This window comes from Ovis aries, chromosome X (genome assembly GCF_016772045.2).
Source record: "Ovis aries strain OAR_USU_Benz2616 breed Rambouillet chromosome X, ARS-UI_Ramb_v3.0, whole genome shotgun sequence".
NCBI lineage: Eukaryota > Metazoa > Chordata > Mammalia > Artiodactyla > Bovidae > Ovis > Ovis aries.
In genome coordinates this window covers 58,009,473-58,033,623 of record NC_056080.1, presented here as the reverse complement: position 1 = coordinate 58,033,623, position 24,151 = coordinate 58,009,473, and the positions used below count along the sequence as shown (strand labels likewise).

Sequence of the window (24,151 nt, the reverse complement as noted above, 5' to 3'; positions counted from 1 at the left end):
CTTGCAGTGTTCAGAGTTAATTTTATCCGTGCACATTCTGCCCTTCCTGGACCTTTATCATTCGGAAATGCTACAATTGATGCCTTACTTTATCCTACAGAAGCAGCAAAACAAGAACATCTCTTACAGCATACCAACTCCAAAGGGTTACAAAAATCTCATGCTATTACTCAAAAACAAGCTCAAAATATTGTTCATTCTTGTTCCATATGTGCACCCTTTGCTTTACCATTTACCCCACCAGGTGTCAACATGAGAGGACAACAAGCAAATCAGATATGGCAAATGGATGTAATTTACATTTCTTCTTTCGGACAACAAAAATGTGTGCGTCATACTATAGATACTTGCACACATTTTCAATGGGCCACTGCATTACATTCTGAAAAGGCTGATGCTGTTATTACTCATTTGTTATCTTGTTTTGCAGTTAAGGGATTACCAATTGAATTGAAAACTGATAATGTACCTGCCTACCAATCCGCAAAATTAGCTCACTTTTTATCTCAATACCATATAACTCATACTTTTGGTATTCCTTATAATAGTCAAGGGCAAGCTATCATTGAAAGAGCTAATCGTACCTTGCGTGATTATCTTGAAAAAATAAAAAAGGGGGAACAAGAGAGATTTATGAAACCTAAAGACATTCTGAATAAAACCTTACTTACCCTAAATTTTTTGAATGTTTGGAGCAAGGGAAATCTATCAGCAGCAGAGGTGCATTTTCAAGGGAAAGAAGAGGATAAGAAGATCTTGAATACGCCTATTTGGTATAAAGATAAAGAGAAAGGTTGGATCCCAGCATCATTAATATATTTGGGACGAGGGTATGCTTTCATTTCTGTTAATAATTACAGGTTTTGGACCCCAGCAAGATTGATCAAAATCAACAATGGCTAATCCCTTTGTTCAAAAATTCGAAGAGCTTACTATGCAGAGAAGCTTTACTTTCCCTACAAGGGAAGCAACACCTCCTACGTGGGGTCAAATGAAGAGGTTGACCCAGGAAGTAGAGAAGATGTTAATGAAGGCAGGGAAACCTCTGAATCCTACCAATCTTTTGCTTGCCATGATGGCAGTGGTGACATGTCAGGTAATCGGTGTATCGGCAAGTAATCATACATATTGGGCATATTTACCTAATCCCCCATTAGTAAGAGCAGTTTCCTGGGGGGGACCAGAAGTGCAGGTATGTACTAATGAGACTGCCTTCTTTCCCCACCAGCTTTCAGGGGAATAGAACAACTATCTCATCATAAACAACAATATAATATTAGTAATTTGACCATTGCAGTGGAAGGTATTCCTTTGTGCATAGGAGGACACCCCTTTTGTCTGTCCACCAAGGAACATTCTCATCATTCTTATAATACATGGGGGGGGTAAAGTATCATAATTACCATTTTGCTACCTTTACTGTGCTTGTTTCCACCAGGGGATTTAACACCTCGACAGAACCGATAGACATTCATAATGGAAAACACATGTCGCTATGTCCTGTTAACTTTTTTGCTCCTTCTCTAGAATCTTTGGAGTGGGAACGTTGCCGAGGTCATCAACCCTTTAAAGTCATGAATTATTCTGGGGCCATCATTGTAGATTGGAGTCCAGATCGATCATGGGCAATTCTTAGAAAAATGGTCAAATAAATCTCTTAGGTGGCATCATGCAAATAGCACTTTGATGGGTAATGGTAATGAAACAGTTAAATGGCAGCAATTTACACTTGTCCCTCCTCAATTACAATTGCAAGGATATCCGCACATTCAAGGAGATATTTGGAAACTATGGGCAGTTTCTGGTAATCTCACTATCTGGTCAGGAAACTATACTTTGGACAGTGGTGACTCTTCAGGTCCATTCCATGTTAATTTACATGTTAATAAATCTTATTCCACAATGGCATGTGTAAAATATCCTTTTGCATTGTTATATGGGAATTGGACTTAGAATGCTACTGTGGGGTCTGTGTCATGTGACTATTGTAATCTAACTCAATGTGTAAATCAGTCTTGGTGGGAAGAATTTGAAAGACAAGCCTATAACTCCAATTTCTCATTAGTAATTGTTAAGGCTCGGACAGAAGTATGGTTACCTATAAATCTGACTTGGCCATGGTCAGATTCTTTTGCTGTTTCTCATCTAGTAACCGCTGTACAGACTTTGCTACACCGATCTCAACGCATGCTTGGTGTGGTCATTGCTTCGATTCTAGCAGTCGCGTCAATAACTGCAACAGCGGCGGTAGCAGGTCTTGCGTTACACCAAGGAATTCAAACAGCTGATTTTATTCGGGACTGGCATAAAGACTCTCATTTGTTATGGCAACAACAGCGAGATTTGGATGCACAACTTGCTACCGACGTGCTCAATCTTCAACACACCGTTTCCTGGCTTGGAGATCAATTGGCTGTTTTATCTACACGAAGTGTGTTGAAATGTGATTGGAATTCTTCTCAGTTTTGTATAACACCTGTACCATTTAACATGAGTGAAAAGTGGGATAAAGTAAAATGATCCTTGACTGGGCATCAAAATCTCACTAAGGAGATTATGGACCTGGAACGACAAATTTTGTCTACTTTTAGCAGGACGTTACCTGACATTATGGGGTCTGATTTGCTGAAAAGTCTTCAAGAGGAAATGAATAACTTAAATCCATTAGGGCATGTATCCTCACTAATTGGGACTACCTTTGGGAACACTGTGTTTATATTACTTTTATGTTGTGTTGCTTTTCTAGTCTTCCAGCGGTGGTGGAAAGGGAAACAACTAAAGCGTGAAGCAGAGAAGATCCAGACCATGCTACAATTTATAAAAGCAAATAAAAAAGGGGGAGATGAAGGGTTAACAGGGTAGCAGAGATGTGCCTGCAAACCTGTCTCTCTGCTCGGGCTGAACGTCCTTGCAAACAAGGCATTCTGCCAAAGAGTCTGGACACAGCCTTGAGTCTAATGGTCCCTTGCAAACGAGGGAGCATTCCCTTCTTGTGATAAGAAGGAAAAGAGGGCTTTGGACAGACTCTGCAGTAGACAGAGATTTCACTCCCCTTTGCTGTACGATAACATGTATGCACCTACGCTGTACTGAAAAGGCTTATTCATGCAGTCTGGAATTCTGCCTAGGGGGCTTTTATAATAATAAAACCACAGTTAGTTTGCGCAGTTCTGTTCCTCCGGCCGGAGTGTGTATTGTCTGTCTCTTGTGTGTCTCGTGTTTTGTCTTTGTGTCATTTCGCTCGCAACAAAATCAAAGTCATGAGAATTGGAAAATAAAGAATAAAACAAGAATTAAACCAGAAAAAAAAAAAGACTGAAAGGAAATATACCTAAATGTTTCAAAATCTAAATGAATAATTTTCTCGCTACCTTATTCTACTTTTCAAATTTTCTACAACAAAGAGGTAATACTTTCATATGAGGTGAAAAGCTAATGTTACTTTAAAACCCCAGCTGCTGCTGCTGCTGCTGCTAAGTCGCTTCAGTCGTGTCCGACTCCGTGCAACCCCACAGACAGCAGCCCACCAGGCTCCACCATCCCTGGGATTCTCCACACAAGAACACTGGAGTGAGTTGCCATTTCCTTCTCCAATGCGTGAAAGTGAAGTCACTCAGTCGTGTCTGACTCTTCGGGACCCCATGGACTGCAGCCTACCAGGCTCCTCCATCCATGGGATTCTCCTGGCAAGAATACTGGAGTGGGGTGCCATTGCCTTCTCCAAAGCTAGTAGAACTATAAAAGCACTCAGAGGTGAGCCACAGGGCAAACAGTCCTACACATCTAGGTAGCCATGGCACCATGGGACACAAAGGAAAGATTAAATTATATTTAATATATACTTTGAAAGAAGGCAGATAATTCTATGATCTATTTTAAGAAGTATTCTATAAGGAGTGTTAAATTTTAGAGAAAAAATCTTGGCACTAAAAGAGGTTATATGGAAAATTTCCTCTTGGGATTGACATACACAGACTACTATATATAAAATAGATAACAAATAAGGACCTACTGTGTAGCACAGGGAGCTATAGTCAATATTCTGTAATATCCTATATGGGAGCAAACTCCAGGAGACTGTGAAGGACGGGGAAGCCTGGCATGCTAAAGTCCATGGGGTTGCAAAGAGTCGGACATGACTGAGCAACTGAACAACAACATATGAGAAAAGAATCTAGAAAAGAAAGAATATATGCATATGTGTAATTGATTCACTTCACTGTACACCTGAAACTAACACATTATAAGTCAACTATACTCCAATAAAACAAAAAATAAAGAAAATTCCCTTATGCAGAACTGTGCTTGCCCCAGGAAGCTCATTTACTTGAGTAAACAAGACTTCACTGGAACACACAAGAGAATCATGGGAAAATCACAACCCTCATTAGATGTCTTCCATCTTGACCTTGAGAGTGGGCATCAACATGGAGGTGGGGCTAACAGAGGTTAAAGCATACAAAGGACTCTAGGAAGGACAGAGCATCGTGGAGTGGTGCTAGGGCAGGGTTGGAGAGATTTGCATACAACAGCTGTAACCAAACGCAGGTCAAGCAGGCCTTCATTTCTGAGCTGTCATCCTGTACCCTCAAAACACATACACTATCACATTCTCAATCCCAGAAGGGCATAAGTCTGTTGGAGAAGACTGAGTCCAGTCCTGGCCCAAAAGAGTTAAGTGTCTGAATGAGTATTCTTATCAGTGATCTAAAAATGGTGATTGAGATGATCCTCAATAAGCTTGCTGATAATGCTGAAATTTTTGCATTGTTAACATCTTAGGAGATAACAGGGGACTAGGAACACATATAACCCCAAGTTTTTTTAAAAGTCAGTATCTCTGAGACAATAAAATGAATACAATAATAAATAAATAAATAAATAAAAATTGAAAAAAAAAAACCCAAGTACATTTAAGGAAATACTTGATGAAGCACAGTTAAGTCCTTTGTGCCATAATGGAGTCATATCTCCATAACAAGCAGAAATATAGTGTTATCAGAAACATTATATGAAAAAGTCCATATTTGCTACATTTGGCTTTGGTAAGACCCCTTGATTTAAATGGTACTCAAATTTGTTTGAGGGAAATGAATGGAAGTTTATTAATCATAACATGCAGGATTATCAGGCATTAATTATGTGCCAAACATTATGCTTTAGGTGTGTTGTCTTATTTTCAAATATGTTTCAGTATGAAATACGCCAAAAGATAACCGTTATAGGCACATTTTACCAAATGGTTAAAAAGTAAATTGCATGTACACAAAAACTTGCACATAAATGTTTTTAGAAGCTTCATGCATAATTGCTAAAACTTGGGAGCAACCAAGATGTCCTCCGGTAGGTGACGCGTGTATAAATAAACTGTGATGCATTCAGACAATAGGATATTATTCAGTGATAAAAAGAAATGAGCTGTCAAGCCTGAAAAGACATGAAGGAGCCTTAAATGCCTATTGCTAAGTGAAAGAAGTCAGTCTGAAAAGGCTGCATACTGTTTGATTCCAATTGTGTGACATTCTGGAAAAAGCAAAACTATGGAGACAGTAAAAAGATTGGTGGTTGTCAAGATTTACAGAGAAGGGAGAGAGGAATAGGTTGAGGACAGAGGACTTCTAGGGCAACAAAACTACTTTGTATGATACTATGATAGTGGATGTATATATTATATATTTGTCTAAACTCACAGAATGTATAAGACCAAGAATTAACCCTAATATAATCTGTGGGTTTTGAGTGATTATGAAGCATCAATATAGGTTTACTGATTGTAACAAATGTACAATCTATTGTGGGATATTGATAGTGGAGGGGGCTGTGCATGTGTGGGATTAGGGGGTAAATGGGAATGCTCTGCGTTTTTGGTCAATTTTGCTGTGAACCTAAAACTGCTCTTAAAATAAAGCCTATTAAAGTTTTTTTTTTTTAAGTAAATATTGTGTAACCACTAAGCAGGTCGGGAAACAGAATATTATTGTCACCCTTGGCTGGATCCCTACTCTCTTCCCTTCCATTCCGCCCAGAGGTAAACACTACCCTGACTTTGATGCTAATCATTTCTTTTCTTTTCTTTTTCTTTTTTTTTTTTTTTTTGCTGCACTGCCACAAGCAGGATCTTAGTTCCCTAACCAGGGTTCAAAGCCATACCTCCTGCAGTAGAAGCACAGAGTCTCAACCACTGAATCACCAGGGAAGTCCTATTTTATAATTTATAAACATATCAAATCAACACATTGCACATATTAAAGTTCCACAGAATTATATGTCAACTGTATCTCAATAAAGCTGAGGGAAAAGTATTATTCACAAGGTCTCTGGAAATGAAATACTTGGGTATAAATCTGGCAAAACATGTACAGAATATGTATGTTGGATGGCTCTATTGAGAAGCAGGAGTGAAGAGGACAGCAATAGAGATGGAAGGTGAGCAAAGGGCAGCCTCTGCCAAACTATCTGCTTCATCCAAAGGAAGTACCTTGCCCCTAGTACACCTCATGGATAATACTCTTGCGCTTATCTCTGCTTCTGCCTACCTGGTCTTCATTTCTGTACTCTTCCTCAGAACATGTTCAGTCTTGACTGCTTAATTATCTATTTGCACAACATTGCTCCATAACAAAAAGGCAAGGGAGAAAGGGAAAGACATACCCAACTGAATGTAGAGTTTCAGAGAACAGCAAGAAGAAATAAGGCCTTCTTAAATGAACAATGCAAAGAAGTAGAGGAAAGCAATAGAACGGGAAAGACTAGACATCCCTGCAAGAAAATTGAAAATATCAAGGAAACATTTCACGCAAGGATGGGCATGATAAAAGACAGGAATGGTAAGGAACTGACAGAAGAAGAGATTAAGAAGAGGTGGCAAGAATACACAGAACTATACAAAACAGGTCTTAATAACCTGGATAACCACAATGTTGTGATCACTCACCTAGAGCCAGACATCCTGGAGTGTGAAGTCAAGTGGACCTTAGGAAGCATTATTACAAACAAAGCTAGAGGAGGTGATGGAATTCCAGCTGAACTATTTAAAATCCCAAAAGATGATGCTGTTAAAGTGCTACACTCAATACGTCAGCAAATTTGGATCCAACTCAGCAGTAGCCACAGGACTAGAAAATGTGTTTTCCTTCCAATCCCAAAGAAGGGCAATGCCAAAGAATGTTCAAACTATGTAAAACTGAGTTCATTTCACATGCTAGCAAGGTAATGCTCAAAATCCTTCAAGCTAGGCTTCAACAGTATGTGAACCGAGAAATTCCAAACGTATAAGCTGGATTTAGAAAAAACAGAAGAACCAGAGATCAAATTGACAACATTCATTGGGTCATGGAGAGAGCAAAGTCAGGAAAAACATCTACTTCTGCCTCATTGACTATGCAAACACCTTTGATTGTATGGTTCACAACAAATTGTGGAAAATTCTCTGAGAAACCTGTATGTGAGTCAAGAAGGAACAGTTAGAACCATACATGGAACAATGGACTGGTTCAAAATTGGGAAAGGAGTATTAAAGTTCTGTATATTGTCACCCTGCTTATTTAACTTATATGCAGTGTACAGCATGTGAAATGCCGGGCTGGATGATGCACAAGCTGGAATCAAGATTGCTAGGAGAAATAGCAACAACCTCAGATATGCATATGATAACACTTTAATGGTAGAAAGTGAAGAGAAACTAAAGAGCCTCTTGATGAAGGTGAAAGAGGAGAGTGAAAAAGCTGTCTTGAAATTCAACATTCAAAAAACAAAGATCGTGGCATCTGGTCCCATCACTTCATGGCAAATAGAATGGGAAAAAGTGGAAGCAGTGACAGATTTTATTCTCTTGGGCTCCAAAATCACTGCAGATGGTGATTGCACCCATGAAATTAAAAGACACTTGCTCCTTGGGAGGAAAGTTATGACAGACCTAGACAGCGTGTTAAAAATCAGAGACATCTCTTGGCCAAATAAGCCTGAAAGTGAAGTCGCTCAGTCATGTCCGACTCTTTGTGACCCCATGGACTGTACTGTACCAGGCTCCTCTGTCCATGGGATTTTCCAGGCAATAGTACTGGAGTGGGTTGCCATTTCCTTCTCCAGGGGATCTTCCCAAACCAGGGATTGAACCCTGGTCTCCCGCATTGTAGACAGACACTTTACCGTCTGAGCCACTGAACACTGAAGAAATTATGTTTTCATATTGTGGTACTGGATAAGACTCTTGAGAATCCCTTGGACAGCAAGGAGATCAAACCAACCAATCTTAAGGGAAATCAACCCTGAATATTCATTCAGTAGAAGGACTGATGCTGAAACTGAAGCTCCAATACTTTGGCCACCTGATATGAAGAGCCGACTCACTGGAAAAAACCCTGATGCTGGGGAAAACTGAGGGCAAAAGGAGAAGGGGGCAGCAGAGGATGAGATTAGATAGCATCACTGACTCAATGGACATGAATTTCAGCAAACTCCAGGAGATAACAGAAGACAGAGGAGCCTAGCATGCTACAGTCCATGAGGTCACAGAGTCAGACATGACTTAGCAACGGAACAACAACAAGCTGCATAACAAATTACCCCAAAACTCAGTGGCTTAAAAACAATAATCTGGACTTCCCTGGTGGCCCAGCAGCTAAGACTCTGGGCTCCCAATGTAGGGGACCCAGGTTAGATCCATGGTCAAGGAACTAGATCCTGCATGTCCCAACAAAGATCAAAGATCCCAAGTGCCACAAGTAAGACCTGGTGCAGCCAAATAAGACATTTTTTAAAAATAATAATAATAGTAATAATAAGCATGGGAATTCCCTGGTGGTCCAATGGTTAAGACTCCATGCTTCCAGTGCATGGCACATAGGTTCAATCCCTGGTCAAGGAAATAGGATCCACAAGCCATGTGGTGTGCCCCCTCCCCACCCCACCTCCCAAAAAAACAGTAAGCACGTACTTAGCTCAGATACATGGCTCAGCAAATGTATTAACAGACTGAACTCAGATTGTATGTGTGGAGGGGAGGTGTAGGGGGTGGTTCCTGTTTTTCACTGGGCTCACTCTACTTTCTGGGAATAAGTTAGCTGCAGCTTATCTCAGATAACCTCTCCTGATACTGAGGTGAGTTAACTCTGCCTCATATGTATTTCATCCTCCAACAGGCTAGCCTGGGCATGTTCCCAGAGGAGCAAGAACAGAAGAAGATGCATGCAAATGCTTTTTAATGTTTCTGCATGCCTCACATCTGCTAACATGCCACTGGCCAAAGAAATTAACATAGCTAAACTCAGAATCAAGGGGCACAGAAATATACTCAGTTTCCACAATGAGAGGAGCCTCTATGTTCCTTGTCAAAGGGTATGGATACTGGGAGGAGTTATTCATTGGAGCCATTAATCTACTAACACATCAGTGTCAGACTCTCATCTTTGGTACCCACCTTTGCCTCAATACATTTGTGACCTCTGTCATCATTCCTGGACATAATTTTTTCTAATTCCTAGCATGCATCTGGCACCTTACATATACAAACTAGAAGCCATAGCAACCTGATCGCTGAGTCAATGTCTATTTTACAGACAAGTCAACAGAAATCTTGCCTGATGGCTCAGAGGGTAAAGTGTCTGCCTGCAATGTGGGAGACCCGGGTTTGATCCCTGGGTCAGGAAGATCCCCTGGAGAAGGCAATGGCAACCCACTCCAGTACGCTTGCCTGGAAAATTCCATGGACAGAGGAGCCTTGTAGGCTACAGTCCATGGGGTCTCAAAGAGTCGGACACGACTGTATGACTCCACTTCCACTTCAGACAACCCATAAAAACATGTACAAAATAAATAGGCAGATTTCAGTTTCAAACAGAATGTTTGCAAAGGAATATTCCTTTACTCTGCATTATTACTAACAGTGATTACCAATTAATTTTTTATGATGTAGTCATAATTTTTAATGCTTTCCTATGATATCTTCCTTGGTTTTTACCCTCCTAGTTTTGTGCTTTTAATTGTACTTAAAGTCACTTGCCCTATCCATATGAATACTTAATCTCCTTTTAACAAAATATTTACTTGGTTCTAAAATACATACTTGATTGATTTTCCCACCAAATTCATAGGTGGAATTTGTTTGGATATCATTTTTATAACATATTATCATTGCTCCTTCTAATACATTCCTCCAGGATTGGTTCTAAAGCTGATCTCAGAGCCCACAGAGATGTCAGGGCCACTTTCATTTCATTCTCAGAGCTCTAGGCTCTGCAAAGGGGTTGGCCCAGCCTGGGTTTGTCTAGCTGAGATGAGAGTGAGAAATAAATGCCGCACAGATGTCTGAGCACTCTGATTTGCACTGTACTCTGTCTTGATATTGCTGAGCTTCCAGAAGCTTTCATGTGAGCTTACTTCTCTCAGACTTGCTATTTACAACTGTGTGTCCATTGGTGAGGTTCTTTGGGGGATCTGGAACCAAACACCTCCCTCTGTCGTACCTTTTTTTTTTTTTTTTTGGCTGTGCTGGGTCTTTGTTGCTGCATGTGGGTTTTCTCTAGTTGCAGTAAGTGGGGGCTACTCTCTAGTTGCAGTGTATGGGTTTCTCATTGCTTCTTATTGTGGTGGCTTCTCTTGTTTTGGCTCACAGTGCAGGCTCAGTAGTTGTGGTGCAGGGTCTTAGTTGCTCCAAGGTATGTGGAATCCTCCAGGACCAGGGATCGGATCAGTGTCTCCTACATTGGCAGGCAGATCATTAACCACTAGACCACCATGGAAGTCCACTGCTGATTTCTAGCTGTATATCTGACTATGCTAACTTATTTGTGTGTTCTTCAGTTCAATTATGCACAACAACTGCACATTATCTCTTTCCATCAGAACTAAATTGCTGACTTTCCTCAGTGTTATGAATTCACGATTCCTGTGTGTGTGTGTGTGTGTGCGTGCACGCACACTCAAGTCGCGGGCGGCCCCATGGATGGGAGCCCACCAGGCTCCACCATCCATGGGATTTTCCAGGCAAGAATACCAGAGTGTGTTGCCATGGTCTCCTCCAGGGGAATCTTCCCAACCCAGGGATCGAACCTTCATCTGTTGCATCTCCTGCATTGGCAGACAAATTCTTTACCACTGTGCCACCTGGGAAGCCCTAAAGGGATCTAAAATACTACGGTTGTCTTCTTCCCATGCCAACTGACCCTCAACTATTGACCCTGCTTTCAGTAAATACTTCATGTTGGTAAGCCCTGTGTTTCAAACTGAGCACCCAAATTGTATACTAAACCGCATTAGAAGTTGGATGGTGGAACAGAGCCCCAAGCTCAATCTATGAAACAAAAGCTGAGTAGAGATTAAAGCTGGGTCAATTTTGAGTTAAAAGAGACAGATACCATGACTAACGCTTCCCAGGTGGGGCTAATAGTAAAGAATCCACCTGCCAATGCAGGAGCTGAAGAAGACTCAGGTTTGATCCCTGGGTTGGGAAGATCCCCTGGAAAAGGGCATGGCAACCCACTCCAGTATTCTTGCCTGGAGAATCCAGAGGAGGCTGACGGACTGCAGTCCATGGGGTTGCAAAGAGTCGGACACAACTGAAGCAAATTAGCACGCACCATAACTAAGCAAGGAATGTATGAGAGTCCCAGTTTGGGGCCCAGTCCCAGGCAAAGTTGATAGGATATAACATGAAGGTAAAGTTCAGGAGTCCAGGTGATGTTGTATTTTGTGTTCTCTAAGAAGCAGACTCTGAGACAGAGTTTAGCATGTAGGATATTTATTGAAGAGTGCCCTTGAAAATGTGAATGAAAAGTATGTCCATCATATCAGTAAACAAAGGATTTCACAACCATCAAGCCACTACAGCTGCCCCCCAACTCACAGTGAGCACTGAGGGAATTCAGGATGGAGACAAAAGGGCTGGGCAGCCCTCTGCCAAGCTCTTAGCCATGGCAGCCACCCCTAAGGGTGCACGCTAATGGTACTCAGGATGAGAAAGCACAGGCTCCAGATAGCTAGGATGTACATCAAAGGAGTGATTCAGTGAGACTGGACTCTTGCATCTTCCCATACATAGCAAAGTGCTAAATTCCTGAACTTGAGATATCTTTGGTTTTCTTTAACAGTTATCTTTTGAAGTTCTAACTGTCCAGTCATTGTTGCAAAAATTGCTATATATCCTGGCTCCTTCCTGGTCTCTTCTGAGCAGTCCCTCAGAGTTACCTAAGAGGCTGTGTCCCAGGCTTAAGCCCTCAGTTTTGTCTACCAAATAAAACATAATTCTCAATTTTACGTTGTGCATTTTTTCAGTTGACACAAACAGGAACAAAAAGGGAAGAGAGAAGAACTGGGCAGAGAGAGAAGTCAAGCTACAAAATAGACCCAACAACCTCAACCAACCTTATGAGGCATGGTAGAGATAAATGGACCGTCAGAGTTGTCCTGGGCTGGGCCAAAATGACCAGGACATATATTCCCACATCCACCCATCATTGGATAAGAGCCTTGAGCAAAGCTGCCTACCCAAAGCACACCTAGCAACTGGGCCAACAAGCTCATCCCTCTTCTTCCTTTAAGAGGCATAAGTCACTGATCCTGGAAGCTCACCTAAGTCAATGTTAAACACAGGATCCCTGAGCTCAGTATCTGGTGGCAATTCTGCTATATTCCTTTCATTCATCTTGGAGATTACAGTTCATTTTTTTCATCATTTTTGTCCAGTCTGATGTATTGTTAGAAAATCATGACATAATTTTTCAGAGATAAATATATAAAGCTTAACACATTGCAGCAATTAAAAAACATGCTGTATTAGAGTTCTCTAGAGAAATAGAACCAACAGCATATATATGTTAGGGCAGGGGCCTCAAACCCCTGAGCTGTGGATGAATACCAGTCTGTGGCCTTATAGAAACTGGGCTACACAACAGGAGGTGAGCAGCAGGGGAGCAACTGAAACTTCATCTGCCACTTCCCATTGCTTGTATTACTGACTGAACCATCCCTCCACCCCCCGCGCAAGGAAAAATTGTCTTCCATTAAACTGGTCCCTTGTGCCAAAAAGGTTGGGGACTGCTGTGTTAGGGAACTGTTAACGAAGACTGCCCACCTTGGCTTGATGACAACCACTTGCCTGAGTAGTTTCACAATGGGAGGTCCCAATAAAGAACATGGTGCTGCCGACAAAAACTAACCAGGAGAATTTGGGAAGTGCCAAAAAGAGCAAGGCCTTCCCGGGTGGCTCAGTGGTAAAGAATCTGCCTGCCAATGCAGGAGACACAGGTTGGATCCCTGGGTCAGGAAGATCCTCTGGAGAAGAAAATGGAAACCCATTCCAGTGGGAGTGGGTTCTTGTCTGGGAAATCCCATGGACAGAGGAGCCTGGTGGGCTATAGACAATGGGGTTGCAAAGAGTTGGACACAACTGAGCAACTGAGCATGGTGGATTAAAATTAGAGGTTTGGTGCTAGTGGTAAAGAATCTGCTGGCCAAGGCAGGAGACACAAGTTGGATCCTTGGGTCAGGAAGATTCCCTAAAGGAGGGCATGGCAACCCACTCCAATATTCTCACCTGGAGAATCCTATGAACAGAGGAGCCTGGCAGGCTACAGTCCATAGGGCTGCAAAGAGTCGGACATTTCTTAGTGACTAAACAACAACAAAAAGATGGAGGAGATGCTAGCCCATAATATTGTCCTATCACTCTCTAAGAGCCCTTCTTGCTAGAATCCACCTTGGCTGAGGGATGCACATGCCACCAGGCAGGACCCTGAGTCAGACCAAATATGGGCACAAGCAAGATGATTGGCCAGAGACAATCCGGAAGCTAACACTGTCACCATAAAACCCGAGACTGCAAGTCTCGTGGCAGAGCAATTACCCTGGGCTCTCTTACCTTGCTGCTCTCTGCCCAGGCCTCCCTTCCCAACAAGGTCTCTTGCTCTGTCAGCACATGTGTCCTCAGACAATTCATTTCTGAGTGTTAGACAAGAGCCCACTCTTGGGCTCTGGAAGGGGTCCCCATCCTGTGAGGATACACAGATACACATATATATGAAGAGATTTTTTATAAGGAATTGGCTACTGCTCTCTGAAAGAGCTGAAAACTCAGGAAAGCTGGTGGTGTAATTTAGTCCAACTCCAAAAGCCTGAGAACTAGGAGCACCAAGGGTCCAACTCAAGCAATCAGGCAGGAAGGACCAAATTCTTCCTTCCTTCATCCTTTTGTTCTATTCAGGTCCTCAGTAGATGGTATGATGCTCATCCACAGTGGAGAGAGCAAACCATTTTAATGAGTTCACCAATTCAAGTGTTAACTTCATATGGAAATATCCTCATAGAAACAGTCAGAAATAATGTTTAGGCAAGTATCTGGTCACTCCATGATCTAATCTAGTTAACACTTGAAATTAACTATCACAGTTCAGTTCAGTTCAGTTCAGTCGCTCAGTTGTGTCTGACTCTTTGCGACCCCATGAATTGCAGCACGCCAAGCCTCCCTCTCCATCACCAACTCCTGGAGTTCACTCAGACTCACATTCATCGAGTCAGTGATGCCATCCAGCCATCTCATCCTCTGTCGCCCCTTCTCCTCCTACCCCCAATCCCTCCCAGCATCACAGTCTTTTCCAATGAGTCAACTCTTCGCATGAAGTGGCCAAAGTACTGGAGTTTCAGCTTCAGCATCATTCCTTCCAAAGAAATCCCAGGGTTGATCTCCTTCAGAATGGACTGGTTGGATCTCCTTGCAGTCCAAGGGACTCTCAAGAGTCTTCTCCAACACTACAGTTCAAAAGCATCAATTCTTCAGCGCTCAGCTTTCTTCACAGTCCAACTCTCACATCCATACATGACCACTGGAAAAACCATAGCCTTGACTAGACGGACCTTTGTTGGCAAAGTAATGTCTCTGCTTTTGAATATGCTATCTAGGTTGGTCATAACTTTTCTTCCAAGGAGTAAGCGTCTTTGAATTTCATGGCTGCAGTCACCATCTGCAGTGATTTTGGAGCCCCCCAAAATAAAGTCAGCCACTGTTTCCACTGTTTCCCCATCTATTTCCCCTGAAGTGATGGGACCGGATGCCATGATCTTCATTTTCTGAATGTTGAGCTTTAAGCCAACTTTTTCACTCTCCTCTTTCACTTTCATCAAGAGGCTTTTAGTTCCTCTTCACTTTCTGCCATAAGGGTGGTGTCATCTGCATATCTGAGGTTATTGATATTTCTCCTGGCAATCTTGATTCCAGCTTGTGTTTCTTCCAGTCCAGTGTTTCTCATGATGTACTCTGCATATAAGTTAAATAAGCAGGGTGACAATAGACAGCCTTGATGTACTCCTTTTCCTATTTGGAACCCGTCTGTTATTCCATGTCAAGTTCTAACTGTTGCTTCCTGACCTGCATACAGATTTCTCAAGAGGCAGGTCAGGTGGTCTGGTATCCCCATCTCTCTCAGAATTTGCCAGTTTATTGTGATCCACACAGTCAAAGGCTTTTGCATAACTATCACACATGTCCATAAATTCTTTGATTCTCCTTCTCTTGAGGTGTACAGCCTGTGTCTCCTTTTGGTGATCTGGGGTGGGCTTTTGATTGACTTGTAATCAACAGCATAAGGAGAAAGTGATGCTGCATGTTTGTGAAGCCAGGTCAGAAAAGATGATGCAGCTTCTACCTTGTTCCCTGGGACACTAACCTCAAAGCCCTGACTCACCATGAAAAAGATCTAGCCTACCCTGAGGCCACCAGTCTATGCAGTAGGCCAGGCCACATGGAAAAGACACAGGGCAGAGTTCTATCAACATCTCCAGCTGAAGTCCCAGCCAACAGCCAGCATCAATAGGCAAACCCCAAAATGGAGAAGCCTCCCCATGACTCCAGTCTTTGGGACTAGACTTTGAATTACCCTAAGCTAGTCTTCCCAGCTAAGGCCCCAGACATGGTGGAACAAATGGAAATGATTCCCACTATACTCTGTCAGAATTCGTGACCCACAAAATTAGTGGGCAGAATAAAATGGTTACTGTAAGCCATTAAGTTTGGGGGTAATTTGTTACTGAGCAATGGTAATCAGGGCTTCCCTGGGTGCTCAGATGGTAAAGTATCTGACTGCAACACAGGAGACCCAGGTTCAATACCTGGGTTGGTAAGATACCCTGGAGAAGGGAATGGCAACCCACTCCAGTATTTTTGCCTGGAGACTTCCATAGACAGAGGAGCCTGGTAGGTTACAGACCATGGGGTCACAAAAAGTCAGACATGACTGAGTGACTAACACACAGTGGTAACCAGAACACATAAGACACGAAGTTTCTTGTGATCAATTCTCAGATCTGTTCTTGCACGCTTACAGAATAGGCTCTCATGCATCTTTTGGCTCTGCAGAAATCTGGAAATGACCTTGAGAAATTTTCCCTTTTGGAGAATTAGAAAGGAGAATTTCTTGATTAAAAGCATCATTTTTGGGAGGTAAGTATATGACAACTGAATCCAGGTCATTTGAAAAAGTCCAAAAGTTAAGATGACTCAGAGAAGGGGACAAATTAGTCATCAACCACGGTTTAGTTGCTAATCCTAAATGAATGTTTTACAATTTAATCTTATTTCTGTGCGGTTTGTGTGTATTTTTACATCAACTAAATATAAAATACAGGTTGGTCCAGTTGTGTTAGTCATAAAATATATCAAGCGGTCTTAGTTAAATAGTTTTAAAGCTTAGAATTTTCTCTCTATAAGATAACCTCTTTTAGTTAATGTTTCAAGATACCCTCGAATGAGCATTGCATATGAGTGTTCAAGAAATTTAAATGAAAGTTCTTTTATCTTCACAGTAGCTAGGATTATTTCTCTTGCTAACAAATAGAAGTGAGGAATTCCACTTGAGGACTTAATTAGAATGTAAGAACTCATTGAATTGAAAGAATTGAAAAATGCCATCTCCAACAGATCAAGACTGTAGCTGATGTGAAAGCACTGCCTCTTGAAATTTCAGAGCCAAGCTTTCCTGGGGTTCAATGTGGTTGACAGTCTATGGACTGGATGAGTGAAAATATCTACTTTATTACCCAGAATGTCACCCCAACAGATACTTTAGGGAAACTGTTAGAGGTCATGTGCCAGAAATATCCCTCACAGCTTCCACCTAATCTCTAAGAAGCTTTGTGGAACAGTCAATTTCACATTCAGGTTTTCTGTTTACTGTTTTCTTTTAAACCCTTAAAGTCATCAAGTTTTATTAAATGTGAAATCTGTGTGCTGCAAATAATTTCTTTTCCTGTTTGATTGAAATTTACACAGTTCTATGGAAATGACATTGGAAATAGCCTCAAGAATACTGTGGTAAGATGAGCTGCAGGAAGAAAATCTCAAAGAGATATTTCCTATTACTCCTAATGCAGTGGACACCATTTGCTCCTGAAGTCACAAGGCTGAGAAAAATTAAAAGAGAAAATATGCATTGAAGTCTTAGAGATGGCAGGAATTGTTATTTTTTTTTTAATTTTAGTTTTTTATTTTTTAAATTTTAAAATCTTTAATTCTTACATGCATTCCCAAACATGAACCCCCCTCCCACCTCCCTCCCCATAACATCTTTCTGGGTCATCCCCATGCACCAGCCCCAAGCATGCTGCATCCTGCGTCAGACATAGACTGGCGATTCAATTCACATGATAGTATACATGTTAGAATGTCATTCTCCCATCATCCCACCCTCTCCCTCTCCCTCTGAGTCCAAGAATTGAAAGAGACACATGTACCCCAATGTTCATCGCAGCACTGTTTATAATAGCCAGGACATGGAAACAACCTAGATGTCCATCAGCAGATGAATGGATAAGAAAGCTTTGGTACATATACACAATGGAGTATTACTCAGCCGTTAAAAAGAATTCATTTGAATCAGTTCTGATGAGATGGATGAAACTGGAGCCGATTATACAGAGTGAAGTAAGCCAGAAAGAAAAACACCAATACAGTATACTAACACATATATATGGAATTTAGGAAGATGGCAATGACGACCCTGTATGCAAGACAGGGAAAGAGACACAGATGTGTATAACGGACTTTTGGACTCAGAGGAATTGTTATTACCAGAGAGAAAACTAAAGCCAAGAGAGATAACTATCCTGCCACAGACCACATATTCAGGAAGCACTGGGGCCAAACTTTGAACTTGGGCATCTTGCATTCCCTCTTGGCCCCTTCATGGATCACAGCCTTGTCATGGCAAAGGAGCTCGTATAACCCAATGAAGCTATGAGACATGCCATGCAAGGCCACCGAAGACAGATGGGTCATAGTGGAGAGTTCAGACAAATCATGGTCCACTGGAGGAGGAAATGGCACCTCACTCTAGTATTCTTGCCATGAGAACTTCATGAACAGTATGGAAAGGCAAAAAGAAGATGAGCCCAAACACTACTGAGGAAAAGTAGAGGGCAATTACTAATAACTCCAGAAAGAATGAAGCAAATGGACCAAAGCAGAAATGACGCTCAGTTGTGGATGTGTCTAGTGGTGAAAGTAAAGTCTGATGCTGTAAAGAACAATATTGCATAGGAACCTGGAATATTAGGTCCTTGAATCAAGATAAATTGGACGTGGTCAAACAGGAGTTGGCAGGATTTACATTGATATCTTAATCAGTGAGCTAAAATGGACAGGAATGAGTGAATTTAATTCAGATAACCATTATATCTACTACTGTGGGCAAGAATCCCCTAGGATAAATGGAATGGCCCTCATAGTTAACAAAAGAGTCCAAAATGCAGTACTTGGATGCAATCTCAAAAATGACAGAACGATCTCAGTTTGTTTTCAAAGCAAACCATTCAACATCACAGTAATCCTAGTCTAGGCCCCAATCATGATGCCAAAGAGGCTGAAGTTGATTGGTTCTATGAAGATCTACAAGACATTCTAGAACTAACACCAAAAAAAGGTGTCTTTTTCACCACAGGGGGTTGGAATGCAAAAGCAGGAAGTCAAGAGATACCAAGAATAACAGGCAAGTTTGACCTTGGAGTTCAAAATGAAGCAGGGCAAAAGCTAACAAAGTTTTGTCAAAAGAACATGCTAGTCACAGGAAACAATCTTTTCCAACAACTCAAGAGATGACTCTATACATGGACATCACCAGATGGTCAATACCAAAATCAGATTATGTTCTTTGCAGCCAAAGATGGAGAAGCTCTATACAGTCAGTAAAAACAAGACCTGGAGGCTGACTGTGGCTCAGATCATAAGCTCTTTATTGCAAAATTCAGGCTTAAATTGAAGAAAGTAGGGAAAGCCACTAGGCCATCCAGATCTGACCTAAATCAAATCCCTTATGATTATACAGTGGAGGTGACAAATAGATTCAAGGGATTAGATCTGGTACAGAGAATACCTGAAGAACTATGGAGAGAGGTTTGTGACATTGTATAAGAGGCAGTGATCAAAACCATCCCAAAGAAAAAGAAATGCAAGAAGATAAAGTGGTTGTCTGAGGAGGCTTTACAAATAGCTGAGAAAAGAAGAGAAATGAAAGGCAATGGAGAAAAGGAAAGATATACCCAACTGAGTGCAGAGTTCCAGAGAATAGCAAGGAGAGATAAGAAGGCCTTCTTAAAGGAACAATGCAAAGAAACAGAGGAAAACAACAAAATGGGAAAGACTAGAGATCTCTTCAAGAATATTAGAGATATCAAGGGACTATTTCATGCTAGGATGGGCATGATTAAGGACAGAAATGGTAAGGACCTAGCAGAAGTAGAAGAGATTAAGCAGAGATGGCAAGAATACACAGAGTAACTATACAAGAAAGGTCTTAATGAGCAAGATAACCATGATGGTGTGGTCACTCACCTAGAGCCAGACATCGTGGAGTGTGAAGTCAAGTGGGCCTTAGGAAGCATTATTACGAACAAAGCTAGTAGAGGTGATGGAATTACAGCTGAACTCTTTCAAATCCTAAAAGATGATATTGTTAAAGTGCTACACTCAATATGTCAGCAAATTTGGAAAACTCAGCAGTGGCCGCAGGACTGGAAAAGGTCAATTTTCATTCCAATCCCAAAGAAGGGCAATGCCCAAAATGTTCAGACTACTGTACAAGTGTGCTCATCTCACATACTAGCAAGGTTATGCTCCAGATTCTTCAAGCTAAGCTTCAGCAGTACCTGAACTGAGAATGTCCAGATGGACAAGCTGGGTTTCAAAGAGACAGAGGAAACAGAGATCAAATTACCAACATTCATTGGATCATGGAGAAAGCAAGTGAGTTCCAGAAAAACATCTACTTCTGCTTCATTGACTATACTAAACTTTTGACTGTAAGGATCACAACAAACTGCAGAAAATTCTTAAAGAGATGAGAGTACCAGACCACCTTACCTGTCTCCTGAGAAACCTGTGTGTGAGTCAGGAAGCAACAGTAAGAACCAGACATGGAACAACGGACTGCTTCCAAGTAGGAAAGGAGTATGACAGACAAGACTGCATATTGTCACCCTGCTTATTTAACTTATATGCAGAGTACATCATGTGAAATGCCGGGCTGGATGAATCACAAGCTAGAAGCAAGATTGCCAGGAGAAATATCAATAACCTCAGATATGCAAATGATACCACTCTAATGGCAGAAAGTGAAGAGGAACTAAAGATCTTCTTGATGAAGGTGAAAGAGGAGAGTGAAAAAGCTGGCTTGAAACTCAACATTCAAAACACTAAGGTCATGGCATCTGGTCCCATAACTTCATGGCAAATAGAAAGAGGAAAAGTGGAAGCAGGAAAAGTGGATTTCATTTTCTTGGGCTCCAAAATCACTGCACATGGTGACTGCAGCCATGAAATTAAAAGATGCTTGCTCCTTGTAAGGAAAGCTATGACAGACCTTGGTGGCATATTAAAAAAAAGCATAGACATCACTTTGCCAACAAAAGTCCATCTAGTCAAAGCTATGGTTTTTCCGGCAATCATGTGTGGATGTGAGAGTTGAATCATAAAGAGGCTGAGCACTAAAGAATTGATGCTTTCAAGTGTAGTGCTGGAGAAGACTCTTAAGAGTCCCCTGGACTTCAAGGAGATCAAACCAGTCAATCCGAAAGGAAATCAACTCTGAATATTCATTGGAAGGACCTATGATGAAGCTGAAGCTCCAATACTTTGGCCAACTGATACAAAGAGCCGACTTATTGGAAAAGACCCTGGATCTGAGAAGACTGAAGGCAAAAGAAGCGGGTGGCAGAGGATGAGATGGTCAAACAGCATCAGTAACTCGATGGAAGTTTATCTGAGCAAACTCCGGGAAACAGTGGTGGACAGAGGAGCCTGGCATGCTGCAGTCCATGGGGTTGCAAAGAGTCGGACATGACTTAGGAATTGAAAAACAACAACTGCCTGTCAGAGCACAGCTTATGGGGGTAAAAATGAGGCCCAGAAAGAATAGGAAACAGTTGAATATAGAAGAATAATGTGGACAAAAAACGTCACCTGTCATATCAGGAAACAAAGGATGTTGTGGCCATCAAGCCATGAGCCCTGCAGCAGCCCCAGACTGTGCACCCAAAGGGGATTCAGGATGGAGAAAAAGAGGATACTAGCCCAAGACAGTTAAGGTACATATGAAAGGAACGATCTCAATGAGCCCAAACTCTTGCCTCTTCCCATACATATGTTGTTGTTCAGTCGCTCAGTCATGTCCAATTCTTTGTGACCCCATGGACTGTAGCATACCAGGCTTCCTTGTCCATCACTATCTCCTGGAGCTTGCTTAAACTCATGTCCACTGAGTCAGTGATGCCATCCAACCATCTCTTCCTTTGTTGTCCCCTTCTCCTCCTGCCTTCAATCTTTCCCAGCATCAGGGTCTTTTCCAATGAGTCAGTTCTTTGCATCAGATGGCCAAAGTATTGGAGCTTCAGCTTCAGCACCAGTCCTTCCAGGGTTGATTTCCTTTAGGATTGACTGGTTTCATCTCCTTGCTGCCCAAGGGACTCTCAAGAGTCTTCTCAGGCACCACAGTTGAAAAGCATCACTTCTTTGGCTCTCAGCCTTCTTTATGTCCAACTCTCACATCTGTACTTGAATACTGGATGTCATATCCTGTCCTACCACCCTGCCTGGAACAGCCCATCACTCCTTAAGGATCAGAAGAGATGGAACCTTACTTAGCAACTTAATATTTTCAAGTGTACGGTTTAGTCGTGTTATGTAACCAACCTCTAGGACTTTTTCATCTCACAAAACCAAAGTTCTACATCCATTCATCAATGTCTCCCCAGTTTCCTCTCCCCTCAATCCCTGGCAGCCACCATTCTGCTTTCTGTCTCTATAAATTTGACTACTCTAGATACCTCAGATAAGTGGGATTACACAGTATTTATCTTTTGGTGACTTGCCTATTTCACTTAGCCACTTAGTCCTCAAGGCTATGTCTGCTGTCTGCCTTATAACATGTATTGGCATTTCCTTGTTTTTAAAGGCTAAATAATACTCCATTGTATGAATATATAGCATTTTGTCTATCCATTCACTTACTGGTGAACATTTATATTGCTTCCACTTATTCTCACCGCTTTTAAAAATTAGTGTCTTCCTTTAGGATTGACTGCTTTGATCTCCTTGAAGTCCAGGGTCTTCCTCCGAGTCAGCGTATTCATCATAGCTGGGGTTCATGCCCTCTTTCAGTCCTTGGTTTTTGATGTTGAGTTTCTTGGCATTGACAAAGTTGAACAGCTTTCCGTACTCTTCCCTCTCAATGCTGCTGAAGGTATACTAAGTGCCCTGCTTGGTCTCAATTTCAAAGTCAAAGGAATGCGTGGTGGTGGTACCGTAGGCAAAGTTGGCAAAGGAGATCTCGTGGAAGCACGTGTGCATGGGCAGCTTGTGGATGTAGATAAAGCCCCACTCCAGAGGGTACAGCAGCCCTGAGCTGGCCTTGTAGGAGCAGGTGATGCACTGGGCCCCCAAGCGCCCTTAGAAGTTGCCAGGGACCGTGATCTTGCAGTTCACTAGTGCTTTCATGACCCAGCTGACCATCTCGTAGAGGGATCCTGACATGTTCTTGGTGAGCTGCCCCTCGAAGGGCTTCTCTACTTCCTCCCTGTTCATGTTGAGCATCAAGGAGATGTCCTCGTCCTTGGAGAAGAGGAGGATGAGGAAGTGGTAGCGGGTCTGGCCCTGCTTGATGGGGGGGTCCGGGCTGATCACAAAGAACAGCTGGTGCTGGTCCTTGTGGGGCAGCAGGAAGAGCCGTAGCACCGTGGTGTAGGGGATCTTGTAGTCTTGCCGTGCAGGTGCAGGGAGGTGGGGTAGATGCGGATGTTATAGTGGCCTCGGGGAGTCAGACACTGCAGCTCCCGGAAGATGCAGAGGCGTCCCCAGTGGCCTGGATCACGTTCACCTTTGACAGTACGTTCTGGGAGAAGGCCTCGACAGGGTCCACACTGTCTTCCTGGGTGGGTGGCACCTAGAAGCACACCTCCATGAGAGAGACCTCCACGTCATCATTCTGGTGGAATTCCAGTGTCACCTCATTCTTGCCTGTGGTGTACTGGGACACATTGCTGAGAAGGATCTCAAAGACTGGCTGGTCTCCAATGTTGAAGTAAAGCAGCTGCCCACCAAACTTCACAGTTCCCCAGTTCCAACCCTTCACACATAGGTCTTTCTCCATTAACTCCAGGCGATAGTGAGTTTTTAAGAAATCAGAGAGTTTCTCAAATTCTGATTCTCAGAAGCCATCTTACTTGTAGACATGGCCATTCTTCGTGAGCAGTTTAAGCCCGTGGCCCAGAGCTACCCAGTGCTAGATGCCCTCTGTCAACTCCTCGGCCTGGATGTTGTCCACTTTGCCGGTCTCACTGTTCTTAAAGTTGATACCCTGGCGGCTCAACCTCAGCCAACCATCATTCATGGAGCCTTTTACCTCCTGATACACGTCGTTGAACTCCAGGGTTTCTGCCATGCTGACCTAGCCCTGTTGGTCCCCCCAAAACTCCTGGGTGGGCACGCAGATGCAGGGCATGCTGGGGATCTCCTGGAGCTGGAGCATCGCAGCAACCGCCAGCGCCCAAGCATTAGGAGCGCTGGGGGCGGGGTGCATGGCGGGCGGGTGGGGGCTGGGCCAGGTCACTGAGCAGGCTCTTCCCCCATATGCAGCCCCACGTCCGGCCACCCATTGTGCAGATTTCAGGTAACAAT

The 24,151-nt window shown here is 42.5% G+C and overlaps 1 pseudogene; it reads right to left on the bottom strand.

The window, feature by feature from the left end:
- The window catches only part of LOC101118676 (FACT complex subunit SSRP1-like), a 49,071-nt pseudogene extending 25,144 nt beyond the window's left edge, over positions 1–23,927 (bottom strand).
- Positions 23,928–24,151: the final 224 nt, after the last annotated feature.